At 45.0% G+C, this 13,834-nt stretch overlaps 1 protein-coding gene across 1 annotated transcript in view; it reads left to right on the forward strand.

Annotated features, from left to right (window-relative positions):
- Positions 1 to 13,834, forward strand: part of LOC124723212 (amidophosphoribosyltransferase-like) — a 263,978-nt gene that overhangs the window by 613 nt on the left and 249,531 nt on the right. The window lies entirely within an intron of this gene.

The raw sequence follows: 13,834 nt of genomic DNA on the forward strand, positions 1-13,834 counted from the left end.
CTTCTTTCACAGCGAGTTCAAAGAAATTTTAACAGTTAGATTGAATTGTAAACCCATTTATGTTCATCGTTACGAAAATGGAGAAATTGCTACAGCATTCACATCTTTTCTTTCTTTTTTTCCTGTGGCATAATGTAAACACATTCCGTACTTATATAATTTTGTAGCCGGCTTGAATAGCTGAGACTGATCATTTTGCAGTGGACAATGAATGGAGGAGAAAGGGACATTGACCACTGCAAAACTGTATCATTCCAATCAATACTCAGATATCAAATTTAACTTTCGCTTGAACTAAGCGTAAAGCCTAATCCACATAGAAACTGAAGCGTCATTGGAGGGAAAAAAATTAATTGCACACGGATGAAAACAGCCGTTTAAATGGGCTGAAAACTCAAAGTCCTGTTCTTTTAATGGATTCATGAAGAAGTCCGTAAAAAGTATTCTTGGGAGGTATTTGCAACTTGGGACTTTGGACTCTGAAGTTAACAATGTCGTCACCCGCGCGAATGATTTTCGTTTTCTGTGTACCGCGGAATGACACTTTTCAGCGTAGCTGACATTATGATAAAACACTTGCCTTTGGTTTTGCAGAAGAAAGCACTGCTGACAGCGGCAGAGTATTCGAAATCGACGAATATATTAATGGTCTGAACACACAAGATTTTTTTCAAGAAGTTTGTTGTTTCATTAATTATTGCGTTCCGGGAGTCTATATGGCTTCGCGAAATCCACAAATGTTTGGTGATAACATAAGAATGATTCTTATGAAAAGGACTTAGAGGATGTGACAAGGAAATTGATGCGAAAGACACTTCCGTTGGAGCTAGGATGCTGCTTATGTGTATGTCATGGTGAACTTTATAGTGTCCCAAATGGAAACTACACGTTAGATCACAATCGATGGACCAGACTTTGTTTTTCATTTACTGCGCGATAGCCGCAATGGAAAGACGTAATTCGTTGCTTTTCGAAGTCTTGTGTGTATAACGCTTGATGTAAACTTAGTAGCATTTTTCTGATAGTAGGCCTATACTTTACATGTTTTGTGAAGGATGAAAAGACAGTATAGTGCCGCAGCGAGTCCTCAAACAATTTTCGGTACCTACTGTAATTTCACTTTAAGAAGTAACCACTGGTATTAGGGAAACTTTTTGTACTTGCCCCAGATAATTAGCAGGCTGGACGCTAATAGTATTTCCTTAATCTTATCATTATACAAAATTTAATGGACATTACAGAACCGCGATCTTTTGTCTTAGGTGCGCTTAGATTCAGCTGGCATGTTACATCGGATGCGATAAACATAATTATTTATTGCTTGTCTCCAAGCACCAGTATTAGTTCTTCATAGTTTGGAGTTAATCGTTGTTCTTTGCCACAATCAATCACTAGACAGGTAATGCTTTATAATTTCTTTAGAATAGTGAGAACGCTCTCTGAAAGCGGGCTAATTCATGTTTTCCTTACTTTGTTTTCAGTGCCCGTCGGCTAAACAGTTCTAAAGCTTGAATTGGGTGTCCTTGACGTAATGAAGTCGCTATGCGAGTGCACTGTAAATAGGCATGCTTAAGAGATGGAAAAGTAAACAAAAAAAGGTGAACAGATTGACGAGAAAAGCAACATTGCAATATTTACCGGCGATCTTTATCCCGAAAATTATCGATCTGATGAGGTCAATATTCTACAAAATTGTTTCTTTTATAGCGGTGATATGTGCAACACCGTAAATGTGCTTGAATTCTGGAGGAATTGTAAGCTGCACTGCTTGGTGCGTGATTGTATCTTACGAAACATTTAGTTGATGTGAATGTTGGCAACTGGTTTGTAATGCAGAGAAGTACAACCTATGGGCCCTCAAATAAAAATATAGAAAAAATGCCTTTGTTTTAGTATTGTGGTGCAGCACCTCTTAAACCGTAGGAGACGTTGACGTAATTATTTTGTATGTGCTTATTTGGCTGAATTCACCTTGCAAACACCACACTTCCCCGCCTCAAGCTCCCAGTGGCTTCCCGACTAACGCGTGGCACTTCTGATGACAAAATCGCAAGTATTTTTAAAAGAATTGCAAACGAAAGTTTGACGGTTTGAAGTGAGTTCGATTTCGTGGAAAAGAGTTATTCCAAATGTCATTTCGTCGAGTCCAGGACCCACGAAATTTTTACGCCCTTTCCCTCTTAATTAAAAAGTTTCTCTGTTAAGGCCAGCGCCACAGGTTCAGCCTAGGGATCTGTTGTCATCAGTCTGAAGACTGGTTTGATGTAGTTCTCCGTGCTACCTTGTGCAAGCATCCACTTGTACCTGTTTACTGAATTCATCTTTCCATTACCACTGCCAAACTGACAATTCCTTGATGCCCCAGGATGTGTCCTGTCAACCGTTCCACTCTTTCAGTCAAGTTATGCCACAATTTTTTCTCCCCAGTTCTGTTCCGTACATTCTTATTAGTCACACGATCTAGCCACCAAATCTTTAGCATTCTTCTATGCACCACACTTCAAAAGCTCTTATTCTTTGCTTGTCTTAATTGCGTCATCCACGTTTCACTTCCAGACGAACACTTTCAGAATATTCTTCCAGGGTTGTGTACTATGTGTCCCAGGAGGAGTAGCCAATCTTCAGAGATACAACAGGAACGATCGTTCGAAGGAAAAAGTCTAGTAAACGTGGGCTCTAAAGTGCATACCGTAAGAGCTTTGAGCACTTGTTCGTCTTCGTTATCGTGAAACACATCTCTTCTACTGAATAAGTGCTCATAGCTTTTGAGGTATGCATGTAAAGCCCATGTTTACTAAGACTTCCTTGCCTCGAACCATCGTTCCTGCAATATCCCTGAATATTAGTCATTGCCGGCCGGAGTGGCCGAGCGGTTCTAGGCGCTTCAGTCTGGAACCGCGCGACCGCTATGGTCGCAGGTTCGAATCCTGCCTCGGGCATGGATGAGTGTGGTGTCCTTAGGTTAGTTAGGTTTAAGCAGTTCTAGGGGACTGATGACCTCAGATGTCAAGTCCCATAGTGCTCAGAGCTATTTGAACCAGTATTAGTCATTCCTATTAGACACCCTGTAGATCATAAACACGGCATCCTTCAAAAAACTGTCAGGCCTACAGCGAGCGAGGTAGTGTATTAGCTAAGGCACTGGGAGGATAGCTATCCAGATTTAGGTTCTCCATAGTTTCCTCTAAATCACTTACAGCGAATGCCGGAATAGCAGCTTTGAAAATGACAGGGACAGTTTCCTTCCCCAATGGGAGCTTGTGCTCTGTCCCCAGTGCACTCATCGTCGACGGGGCATTAAATATTAATCTCTCTTTTCTTTTGTAAGGCTTATGTGTTTATTGAAAAGGAGAAACAAATAGTTTTCTTCGACTATAGATTTAAGAAATTTTGGATTCTACCATGCCATATCTTAGAACAAAGATGCGTTGGCATATGAAATTAAACGAGCACATCAGTTCATTTGTGGGTGAAATTGCACGCTTCAGGTAACAGGTAAGTTTGTCTATGGCACGGGCTGGTTATCAAACGCTTGCGCGACTTCTGCTGGCGGCTCTTTGAAATACTATATTGGACTAATAGGATGTGCAGGCCAACGGCACTGCCGCAGTGATAACAACGGTTCCTGTCAGAGCACCGAAGTTAAGAGCTATCGGGCTTGGCTAGCACTTGGATTGGTGACCGTCCAGGTCTGCCGAGCGCTGTTGGCAAGCAGGGTGCACTCAGCCCTCTCTAGGCCAATACTGAGGGGCCACTTAGTTGAAAGGTAGCGTCTCCAGTCACGAAAGCTGACAACGGCCGGGAGAACGGTGTGCTGAGCACATGTCCTTCCATATCAGCATCCAGTGACTGTCGGCTGAGAATGACACGGCAGCCGGTCGGCACCTTTGGGCCTTCCGAGGTCTGTTCGGACGCAGTTTAGTTTACTAGGATGTACAGACTCCACCTTTGTTATAGTGACAAACTGATCTGCAGCTTAGCTTAAACTCTAGGTTCGTTTTTGTCACAGTTGGTGACACCTACTTTGACTGGTTCAGCAATTTCTAATCTCGAACAGAACCCATCATGCCATTACTTGCTTCATATTTAATTCGATTTTCGTTATAAATAACTAAAATAACAAGGTAAATTCAGAAAAGTTGTATTACAAACCGTAATAAAGAAATCCCCGATAAATAATTTGCGGCAAATTACATACGTATGCGGTACATCACCTAACGAAAAATATCTTATTTTTGAGGGGGGGGGGGGGTCGTGACGCAAGTCCGACAGTTTAAGTGACTGTAGTGTCAGATATCTTAACTGACTAACGCTCAGAAAACCCCTGTTAGCTGAGGTTGAGTGAATGAATGAAGATAGGTAGTTAGGTAAAGTGTTTTTATTTTGTTTTTATTTTTTCCGTCTCAGTTGCATGATTATATAATTTTTGCTGCGGTGATTACCGGTTTCGGGCTGACACGCCCATTCTCAATCTACTCACGTTGTTATAACCGTAGCAGGCCACACAGTTTGGTGCCAAAAGACAAGAATAGCTTGTGTAAACAAAGTCAAACTGTGAGCAACAAGTACTCTCATTGACAAGTTAGACTATATGTCTACTGTTACACCTGAATAACACAAGCAAACTGACAAAAAAAAAAAAAAAGTATCACATTTCCTCAGTACTGAACAGTTGCGGACCTACCATCCAGAAACAGCATGCCCCGAATCAGCTAGGTAATATTTTAATGTCCCGTCGACAAGGAAATCATTAGTGGCGAAACATACTCGTAGGCTCGGATAGTACAAAGGGAAATTGGAGATATTGCCAGGTGGTTCAATAAATACCACTTTGTCAGTCACCATGCAGTAGTTTGCAGTTTTCATGTGTAGGAACATACTTAACGTCGGTGGTTCTCTGAAACAGCTTACGAACGACACGGTTCAGTCTAGGAGGTGGTGTCATAAAAATAAAAATGTTGCAATACGATAGAAGGCCTCCAGCTAATTGTTTTGGGCAATTACTAGCAGCCGATCCCACATACGAGCGTAAGTAACGCAAAGCGAGCAAATAGTGACAAAGCCGCTATATACATGATAACACCATCACCGATCAATCACTTGGATCGTGCGCAACCGTCAAATATGTCTCCTTGAAGCACGAAAGTCCGACTGTTGCCGAACCGTGAAATATTTGGGTTATCCTCCCAGGCACTCTGTTGTAGAAATACCGAATAAGATTTTCGAGAACCTACATGTTGGTGAGAATGATTATTCTAATCCTACAGATTCGCAATTAGTACACTAAGGAAGTCGGGTACAGAACTCTCGTCCGACCGATTCTATTGGATTTTTCACAGGTAATAGGCCATTATCAAATATGATGAAAAGAAGGTCTAGAAAAGAGCTGATCGATTAGTCACGTGTTTCTTTTTTCGGTTTTGAGAGAGCGTCACAATTAAGTTCAACAAACTGGATTGAGGTACATACAATACATTGTGCACCACGGAAACCGTCCCAAGTGCTCTTTCCGTAACCCGAAGGTTGGTCTCAACACAGCAAGTGCGTTACTAGACATAGCCGTTTTGGACGTAATATGGCGTTGCTCTCTTTCAATCCTTGAACCGACGTACCCAACCAGTTACATGGGGACCTACCATTTAATGTGGACCCGACTCGAAGTACAACTTGGCATGTTTTCACTTTAAAAAATCCATCCCAGAGATTAATGGATCGATAAATGATCCCAGGACAGAATGATAATTGGACCCTAAATTATTGGCTCTGTTGCCTAGCTCTTGCCAATTATAATACTTCATATATTTCTAAAGTTTTAGCGCCTCCTTCTTTACCTTCAGCCCTGCATTTCGATCGATATTTTTAGCGTCCTGTTCTAAATGAAATCAAATTGACTTCTACAAAAAAAATTCCCTTGTGAACTGAAACTGAGGTCCTCTTCCATAAAGTTCAGTTCTGAAAGGGGGTCACGGTTTGTTATTCTCTCCTCCCTCCCCCCTCACCAAATTTGCAGTCACTCTTAACGCGCCACAGATGCCTGCGGGTTAAATAACAATAATAAAATAAACAATGTTTACTATCATGATCATATGTTGTTTAATAACAATAAAATGTATGTTAATATAATAATAATTTGTTACATTAGTGATTAACACATCGCTTTACCGTAACATCCAATAAATTGCAATTTATCTAGGAAAAAGGTGTGCCTCATGGTTCTGTCCTGAGCGTCGTCCTCTTTGCTATCGCCATTAACCCTATAATGGACTGTCTCACACCGGCCGTCACCGGCTCCCTTTTGGCGACGATTTTGTCATCTATAGCAGTTCGCCACGGACCTGTCTCATTGGGCGACGTCTTCAGCGATGTTTCGATCTACTTTACTCCTGGAGCATCGACAATGGCTTTCGTTTTTCCATTGACAAAACCGGTTGTATGAATTTCTGGCGACACAATTGGTTTCTCCCACCATCTTTACACCTTGGGCCTTTTGCTCTTCCGTTCGCTGAAACTACGAAATTCCTGGGGCTCTTGCTCGATAGGCCACTCTATTGGTCTTCGCATGTATCTTACCTGGCAGCACGCTGTACGCCGTCCCTCAGTGTCCTACGTGTCCTCAATGGTACTTCCTGGGGGTGCTGATCGAACCACCCTCCTCCGTTTGTACCGATCCCTTGTCCGCTCGAAACTAGACTATGGGTGTTTCGTATTTGCATCTGCACTTCCATCCCTCTTACGCCGTCTCAACACTATCCACCATCGTGGCATCCGTTTGGCCACGGGCGCCTTTCAAACTAGCCTCGTTGATAGTCTGCATGCCGAAGTTGCTAAACTACCACTGACCTACTGCCGTGACATTCTCCTCAGCAGGTATGCATGCCGTTTGTCTGCTATGCGTGGCCACCCATCCTATGCCTCCTTCTTCGATGATACCTTTGATCACCAGTATGGGCCCGCCTCTGTTCTCTGTTACCTCCTGGAGTCCACTTTCGGCTCTTGCCCCGGCTGCTTAACCTCACACTACCTGTAACTTCCCGGTGGATGTGAACCCTTCACCACGTTGGCTTTGTGCGGCGACCCGTATTCACCCAGGCCTTCATTTGCTTCCTAAGGACCCTACGCCAGCCTCGCTCTATCACCTTCAGTTTCACGTCCCTCGCATGGAACTTCGCGATAGCACACTGATGGCCCTCGGACTGACCGGTTGTGCCTTCGTAATAAGCGCTGACGTTTCGGTATCGGCTTCAGACACACTGCTCAGTTTTTACGGCAGAGCTCTTCCCCCTGTATCAGGCCACGGAGTACATCTGGCGACACAGGCTTTTCAATTGTGTCTTCTGCTCAGACACAATCGGCGCCCTTCAATGTCTCTGTGCGCACTACACCGCCCGTCCCTTAGTGTGACGGGTCCAGGAAAACTGTCATTTGCTCACTCTTGATGGAGCCACTGTGATGTTTATGTGGGCTCCTGGTCATGTCAGTCTGCCAGGAAATGAGATGAAATGAGTCTGCTGACGCTGTTGTGAAGGCTGCTGTCCTCGTACCTCAGCCCACTGGTCCCCCCCCCTCCCCCCTCCCCCGGTGATCTCTGTGTTGTCGTCTGTCAGAAGGTGGTGTCACTTCGGCATCGCCATTGGTCCTCCCTTCATGGGAATAAGCTCCATATTATTAAGCCTCTCTCATCCGCTAGGGCGACCTCCTCTCTGCCCTCCCGCCGGGAGGAGGTCATTTTAAATAGGATGCGTATTGGGCACTGCCTTTTTAACCATCGCCATTTGTCAAGTGGCGCTGCCCCACCACTTCTTGCACATTGCGCCCAAGTTTTAAGTGTCCGCCGTTTCCTGACGGAAAGTCCAATTTTTAACTGTTTATGTTCGCGCTTGGGCTTGCGAATGATGATGATATTGGTTTATGGGGCGCTCAACTGCGCGCTTATCAGCGCCTGTACAAAGTCCCAATTTTTACACAGCCCAATTTTTGTACACAGTCCAATCTAACCACTGTCATGAATGATAATAATGGTGAAATGATGAGGATAACACAAACACCCAGTCCCCGGGCAGAGAAAAATCCTCAACCCGGCCGGGAATCGAATCCGGGACCCCGTGATCCAGAAGCAGCAACGTTATCCACTAGACCGAGTTAACGGCCGTTTTAGCGAACGACGCGCGGGCTGTCGACTGCTTTTTACCTTTTATCCGTCGTAGAAATATGGCGAAGGCGATTTAATTTTTACTTCTGGACCTCCGTTTCTCTATGGTTTATTTTATAGACCTTTCTTCACGTCCGTGTTTTTAATTGTCTTCTCTTACATCGATTGTGATTTACGTGTAGTCGTTTTTTAACTCCTCTCTGTCTTCCTGTTCTATAGTTTTGACTTGAACGCTATGATTCCAATTGTTTTTGCGCTCTAAAACCAAACAAACAAACAAACTGAATTGCACAGATATCTATCATTTGAGAATTATTCGTCCGAAAATTAGAAAAGTACATGTGCCACTCACACAAACAACGAGGGCATGCTGAAAAGTAGTCTCTCCGAATTTTTATGTTAAAACTCTTGAAGATTTTTAAATAAAACAAAGGTTGTTAGCATTCTACACTCCTACTCTTCGTGCCTCCATACAGGGTGACCATTACTGAGCTACGAGGGCAGTTCAATAAGTAATGCAACACATTTTTTTCTGAAACAGGGGTTGTTTTATTCGGCATTGAGATACACCAGGTTATTCCCCAATCTTTTAGCTACACAACACTATTTTTCAACGTAATCTCCATTCAATGCTACGGCCTTACGCCACCTTGAAATGAGGGCCTGTATGCCTGCACGGTACCATTCCACTGGTCGATGTCGGAGCCAACGTCGTACTCCATCAATAACTTCTTCATCATCCGCGTAGTGCCTCCCACGGATTGCGTCCTTCATTGGGCCAAACATATGGAAATCCGAGATCGGGGCTGTAGGGTGCATGAGGAAGAACAGTCCACTGAAGTTTTGTGAGCTCCTCTCGGGTGCGAAGACTTGTGTGAGGTCTTGCGTTGTCATGAAGAAGGAGAAGTTCGTTCAGATTTTTGTGCCTACGAACACGCTGAAGTCGTTTCTTCAATTTCTGAAGAGTAGCGCAATACACTTCAGAGTTGATCGTTTGACCATGGGGAAGGACATCGAACAGAATAACCCCTTCAGCGTCCCAGAAGACTGTAACCATGACTTTACCGGCTGAGGGTATGGCTTTAAACTTTTTCTTGGTAGGGGAGTGGGTGTGGCGCCACTCCATTGATTGCCGTTTTGTTTCAGGTTCGAAGTGATGAACCCATGTTTCATCGCCTGTAACAATCTTTGACAAGAAATTGTCACCCTCAGCCACATGACGAGCAAGCAATTCCGCACAGATGGTTCTCCTTTGCTCTTTATGGTGTTCGGTTAGACAACGAGGGACCCAGCGGGAACAAACCTTTGAATATCCCAACTGGTGAACAATTGTGACAGCACTACCAACAGAGATGTCAAGTTGAGCACTGAGTTGTTTGATGGTGATCCGTCGATCATCTCGAACGAGTGTGTTCGCACGCTCCGCCATTGCAGGAGTCACAGCTGTGCACGGCCGGCCCGTACGCGGGGGATCAGACAGTCTTGCTTGACCTTGTGGCGAAGATGACACACGCTTTGCCCAACGACTCACCGTGCTTTTGTCCACTGCCAGATCACCGTAGACATTCTGCAAGCGCCTATGAATATCTGAGATGCCCTGGTTTTCCGCCAAAAGAAACTCGATCACTGCCCGTTGTTTGCAACGCACATCCGTTACAGACGCCATTTTAACAGCTCCGTACAGCGCTGCCACCTGTCGGAAGTCAATGAAACTATACGAGAAGAAGCGGGAATGTTTGAAAATATTCCACAAGAATTTTCCGGTTTTTTCAACCAAAACTGGCCGAGAAAAAAAATGTGTTGCATTACTTATTGAACTGCCCTCGTATATGAAAAGAAATCGTTATAACTTCTGAACGGTTTGCGTTAGGACTTTCAAACTCCACGGTTGGGCGCGGGGCATGATGAGAATTAGTATGCGAATGCGTGGTTTGATTTAGCGACGAAGCTCACTTGCATTTGGATGGCGTCGTCAATAAGCAAAATTGACGCATTTGGGGGACTGAGAATCCGCATTTGACGATGTAGAAGTCTCTTCACCCTCAACGGGTGACTGTGTGGTGTGCAATGTCCAGTCACGGAATAATCAGTGCGATATTACTTGATGGCACGGTGACTATCGAACGTTACGCGAAGGTTTTGGAATATGATTTCATCCCCATTATCCAAAGCGACCCTGATTTCGACAAGATGAGGCTCATGCAAGACGGGAGCTCGACCCCATCGAAGCAGGAGAGTGATGTCGTGGAGGAGCAGTCTGGGGTTCGCATTCTGGCTTTGGGGTGCTCAGAGGCCACTGGCATGGGCCTCGATTGGCCACCATATTCTCCGGATCTGAACAACTGCGACTCCTTTTATGGGGCTGTATTAAAGACAAGGTGTACAGCAGTAACCCCCAAACCACTGCTGAGCTGAAAACAGCCATTCAGGAGGCCATGGACAGCATCGATGTTCAGACACTTCATCGGATCACGCAGAATTTCGCTATTCGTCTGCGTCACATCAGCGCCATTTATGGCAGGCACAACGAATATGACATAATTTAATTCCGAATATGTGTAGTGACATGTTGAGTAAAGTGTGTGCACGCCGTAATTTGTAATTAATCTAAGTTTTTTTTTTCATGTAGTTCAATAATGGGCACCCAGTATTTGTAGCTCTCTACCGCTAAAGAGCTCTGATCGTATCTTGTAACTACACTGAGGTGACAAGTCATGGGATAACACATATGCACATACACAAATCGCCGTAGAATCGCGTACACATGGTATAAAAGCACAGTGTATTGGCGGAGCTGCCATTTGTACTCAGGTGATTCATTGTGTGAAAAGATTTCCGTTGTGACTATGGCCACACGACGGGAATTAACAGACTTTGAACGTGGAATGGTAGTTGGAGCTAGATGCTTGGAGCATTCCATTCCGGATATTGTTGGGAAGTCCAGTATCCTGAGATCAACAGTGTCAAGAGTGTGCCGAGAATAGCAAATTTCGGGTATTACCTCTCATAACCCAGTGGCCGACGGCCTTCACTTAAACGATCGAGAGCGGCGTTTCCGTAGAGTTATCGGTGCTAACAGACAAGCAACACGACTTGAAATAATAGCAGAAATCATTGTGGACGTACAACGAACATATCCGTTGCAACAGTGCGACGAAATTCGGCGCCAGTGGGCTATGGCAGCACACAATCGCCGTGAGTCCCTTTGCTAACAGCGCGACATCGCTTGCCTCCTGGGCTCATGACCATATCTGTTAGACCCTAGGCGACTGAAAATCCGTGGCGTGGTCAGACGAGTCCCTATTTCAGTTCGTAAGAGCTGATGGCAGGGTTCGAGTGTCGTGCAGACTCCACGAAGCCGTGGACTTAAGGTGTCAACAAGGCACTGTTCAACCTGGTTGTGGCACCATACTGGTGTGGACTGTGTTTATATGGAATGGACTGGGTCCTCTGGTCCAGCTTAACCGATCGTTGACTAGAAATGGTTATGTTCTGCTACGTGGAGACCATTTGCAGGCATTCATGAATTTCATGTTCCCAAACAACGGCATTACGTCACCGGACCACAACTATTCGCGATTGGTTTGAAGAACATTCTGGAGTATTCGAGCGAATGGTTTGGCTACCCAGATTGTCCAACATTTATGGGATATAGTCGAGAAGTAGTTCGTGCAAAAAATCCTGCACCAGCAACACTTCCGTAATTATGGACGTCTATAGAGGCAACATTTCTCAATATTTCTGCAGCGGACTTCCAACGACTTGAGTCCATGCCACGTCGAGTTGCTGCACTACGCCGGGGAAAAGGAGGTCCGACACGATATTGGAAGATATCTCATGACTTTTGTCACCTTGGTATATGCCGGTGCGTGAGAAACAGCGTACTGTAATCTAGTTTCAAATTCGAAGTGTGGGTTCACATATGGAATACCCCCTCCTTCACGTACGTACAGGCCGATCTTCGTGACACGTTGCATTGTCCTGCTGGTAGATGCGATCGTTCCGAGGAAAAACAAACTGCTTGTTATGGTGGACGTGGTCCCCAAGGATAGATGGGTGCTTTTGATCCTTTGTGTCTTCAAGAATGACGAGATCATTCAGGAAATGTCGCGAAAACATTCTCCAGACCATAACTTCCCCTCCTGTATTTGCTTTCAGACGTTTCACTACGTAGACGCCAACCGCCATCTGTCCGATGGAGAATAAAACGCGATTCATTTCGAAAGGCCATCTGTCGCCGCTCAGTGGACATAAAGTTGCGGAATTGCCTTAGTCGCTGATGAACAGCTGTCAGCATGAGCCAGGCGCCTGCTGCTGATGCCCATACGCGGCAACATTCGTTGAACGGTGTTTGAGGAGACACTGTTGATAGCCCCTTGGTTCATCATGACGGTCAGTACTCAAAGCTGCTCGTGTCTTCGTCCGTACACATATCCGCAGCTGTCATCTGAGGATCGCGGTGCACCGCAGTTGCCTCGGCCCCGGTTTTGCATACGCGATTTTGCCATGCACGGCGTATTTTAACCACGGCGGCACGCAGACAGTGTAAAGACTTAGCTGTTTCGGAAATGCTTCCACCGTTGACTCGAAAGCCAATGATCATGCCATTTTGGACATAAGATAATCGCTTTGCTTCCAACTTATGGCTGGCCGGTGTGGCCGAGCGGTTCTAGGCGCTTCAGTCTGGAGCCGCGCGACTGCTACGGTCGCATTTTCGAATCCTGCTTCGGGCATGAATGTGTGTGATGACCTTAGGTTAGTTAGGTTTAAGTAGTTCTAAGTTTTATGGGACTGATAACCTCAGATGTTAAGTCCCACAGTGCTCAGAGCCATTTGAACCACCCACCTTACGTTTACCGCATCCACCCGACACGCTGTACTCTTCGTTGCTAGTGCTGCCGCCTGAGAGTGGTTATTGCACGTTGACGTCTAACATAGTTGGTGGTCACATTAATTTAACAGGACCATCTGTTATTGGAGAGTGTTGGGACCCACTTTACCCTGTCGTTCAGCGAAGAAGATATGGGAAAATAAAGTTAAGTTTAGGCCAGAAAGTGTAAAAGAAGTGATAAATTTGATTGAAGCCAGAGAGCAGTTCTGCCTAAACGATTTCAAGCGATGGCAGTTCTCAGTTTCGACGAAATGAAAATTGACGGACGTATTACAAATCATCTGGTGATGGTCCGCAGCTTAGACATGGAAGCAGCCTGTATATTATGAATTTGACGTCACAATGACGATAGAGTTGCTGCAGGCGATAATTAATGACCTTGCAGAAGCTGGACTGCACATTGTTGCCGTATGGGAGCAACAAATTTGAGGCTATGGAAGCAACCAAACGTAACAATAGACAAAACATGTTTCATATCGTGTGGACCATGACCTCAAGATACGTGTATTCTATGACATGCCTCACTTGTTGAAGCTAATCCACTGCAGATGGAACAACTATCAACAAAACATCCAGTACAGGATCTTTTGAGTCGTGACACTTGTGATCTTCCAATTGCACATCACAAAAAAATGGTTCAAATGGCTCTGAGCACTATGGGACTTAACATCTGTGGTCATCAGTCCCCTAGAACTTAGAACTACATAAACCTAACTAACCTAAGGACATCACACACATCCATGCCCGAGGCAGGTTTCGAAGCTGCGACCGTAGCAGTCGCTCGGTTCCGAACT

Source organism: Schistocerca piceifrons, chromosome X, assembly GCF_021461385.2.
Source record: "Schistocerca piceifrons isolate TAMUIC-IGC-003096 chromosome X, iqSchPice1.1, whole genome shotgun sequence".
Classification (NCBI taxonomy): domain Eukaryota; kingdom Metazoa; phylum Arthropoda; class Insecta; order Orthoptera; family Acrididae; genus Schistocerca; species Schistocerca piceifrons.